General features: G+C 40.5%; 1 pseudogene; it reads left to right on the top strand.

Moving 5' to 3' along the window:
• The first annotated feature begins 1,082 nt into the window (after positions 1–1,082).
• Positions 1,083–1,757, top strand: LOC142836525 (peptidyl-prolyl cis-trans isomerase A pseudogene; annotated as a pseudogene).
• The last annotated feature ends 1,027 nt before the right edge of the window (positions 1,758–2,784 follow it).

The following is a 2,784-nucleotide window of genomic DNA, read 5'->3' as shown; positions in this document are numbered from 1 at the left end:
AATTCTCAAAAGATGAGTGACAAATGGTTGAGATATTGTTGAAAAGGTTCAACATTCCTTTAAAAATGATCCCTTTTGCTTTTGATCTCTGTCTCCCTGTCCATTCCCAAGTCAGCTTTTAAGAATTTTTGTTGTGCTGAATTTATATTCACCAGCTTTGTTTTGGAATATCTGAAATAAATCGATTGAAATTTAGATAAAGCCGCAGAGGAGGCATTGGGTTATGCTGCTAAACAAGTGGGAAAACAAAACCTTTACAGTGATTTACTTTGGATGGGAGCAATGTTAGAGTGTGGACACAATCCTGAGCCTTGCGCTGGGTTTCCAATAACTCTACTCCCCAGTTCTCCAGGCTAAAGTCTGCTTAGGCAGCCAACTTTGATGGTCTTCTAGTTGCATGTATAGCATGTGCCAAATAAGAGAGATGTAAAGGAAAGTCATAAACCAAGGTAACTACTGCATAGCAGAGTCCCACAAATAACCTAAGACAAGAGAGAGATGACAATCATTTAATTCACAAAAGACAGGAGCTGAGAAGAAAAGAAGCACTTCAAAATAGGAGAACGCAGGACAGTATCCACATGAGCATAGAATAAGGGCAGGCTGAGGAAAAGGCAACTGAGTACTGATGGAAGTTAGAGTGTGATATAGGGGGAAATAAAAGTTGAAGAATCATGGACAGAAGTCTTAATGACCAAATAAAGGACTAAAACAATAAGAGGAACATATTTTAATGCCTTGTAAAACTAATTTCATAGTGGTACTGTGAGTAATTCGGGGAGACAGATTCTAAGGCAGTAAGCTCAGAATCTATCATTAAAACTTGTCTAACTCCTGATCCAAGGGTTAAATAGAATAGGAAGAGTTGAGGGTATTTCATTATATCGCCTAGAAATAAAATGAAACCCGTAAGCACAGCACCAAAGAGTTCTTATGAGTATTATATTTGTACAAAATTCTTTTGAGATTTTGACTCCATGCTAACATTTTTGGAAGATATCCTCATAGGAAGGCAGCCTTCAGTAATTTGTCCTGCTGCATCTGCTGCAAAGTTCCAATAGAAATAGAGAAGGTAGGCTTTGCAGACGCTGCTGTCCCCTCTCACCGCTTGCTGCAGCCATGGTCAACCCCACCGTGTTCTTCGACATCGCGGCCGATGGCGAGCCCTTGGGCCGCGTCTCCTTCCAGCTGTTTGCAGACAAAGTTCCAAAGACAGCAGAAAACTTTCGTGCTCTGAGCACTGGGGAGAAAGGATTTGGATATAAGGGTTCTTCCTTTCACAGGATTATTCCAGGATTCATGTGCCAGGGTGGTGACTTCACACGCCATAATGGCACTGGCGGCAGATCCATCTACGGAGAAAAATTTGAGGATGAGAACTTCATCCTGAAGCATACAGGTCCTGGCATCTTGTCCATGGCAAATGCTGGACCAAACACAAACGGTTCCCAGTTTTTTATCTGCACCACCAAGACTGAGTGGCTGGATGGCAAACATGTGGTCTTTGGGAAGGTAAAAGAAGGCATGAACATTGTGGAAGCCATGGAGCGTTTTGGGTCCAGGAATGGCAAGACCAGCAAGAAGATCACCATTTCCGACTGTGGACAACTCTAATTCTTTTGACTTGCGGGCTTCTTACCCACCAGACCATTCCTTCTGTAGCTCAGGAGAGCACCCCAGCCCCATCTGCTCGCAGTACCCTGTAATCTCTGCTCTCACTGAAGTTCTTTGGGTTCCATATTCTCATTCCCCTTCAAGTCTAGCTGGATTGCAGAGTTAAGTTTATGATTATGAATAAAATCTAAGTAAGAAAAAAAAAAGAAATAGAGAAGGTAATGGAACTGACCCAGGAGAGCGCATGGCAGAAACTTCTGAGATCTTTCGCTCTGAATGTGTTAGCACATTTCTCTCCCTTTTTGATTCCTCTGTATCCTGACTTGTACAGAGTTCTTGGCCATCTCTTTGGATCATGCTTTACCAAGAATATGTTTCTCTGTCTTAATAAGAAGCACCACATGCTTGGTGTCAGCAGAATGCCAGAATGCAGAGGAGATGTGGATTTCCACCCTCTGCTAGGTGTGTTTATAACATAAAATCCTTTTTAAAATACCTATTTTTATTTTGTTTATGTTTTTTGAGATGTTAATATAATTGTACTATTTCTCTCTTCCATTTTCTCCCTCTAAACCTTCTCATATACACCTTCTTACTCTTTCTCAAATTCATGGCCTATGTTTTATTAACTGTTGCTTCATACACATTTGTACACACGTGTGTGTGTCTGTTTGTGTGAATGTGTGTGTGTACTACTGGTTTGTTTGATCTCCTCACATGGCCTCTCCTTGTTCTCATATCATGGTCTTTCTCTTCCTTAAACATCATCACTTTTCTTTAGAATATTCCTTCCCGTATTGTATTTTCATTGACTCAATTCACCTCTGTCACAGAATAAGTGCTATTATTTGTGCAATTATATCAGACTAGTGTGTCTTTTGGCCTTGTAGCTTTAGGTTCAAGACTGAGGGCATAGCCCAATACAAGAATACAGATGCTAACCCTTGGAAGCATCAGGTTTAGCACAATTGTAATAGGACTGCAGGTAAGAGTGATCTTTTTATTCATATGTGAAGTTGTTATTAACAACTGCTGTAATCACATCCAGACTACCCGTAACTGCCTTCTGGAAAAAAGCCAACCATGGAGTCGTGTAGAAAAAGCCATCATGGAAAATGACTGTAAGCATTTACATAAACAAAAAGTATACCTTTTAAAGAAACAAAAAAT

This window comes from Microtus pennsylvanicus, chromosome 16 (assembly GCF_037038515.1).
Source record: "Microtus pennsylvanicus isolate mMicPen1 chromosome 16, mMicPen1.hap1, whole genome shotgun sequence".
Lineage (NCBI taxonomy): Eukaryota > Metazoa > Chordata > Mammalia > Rodentia > Cricetidae > Microtus > Microtus pennsylvanicus.
The sequence above is the reverse complement of the archived record's forward strand: the minus strand, read 5'-3'. Positions and strand labels throughout refer to the sequence as shown.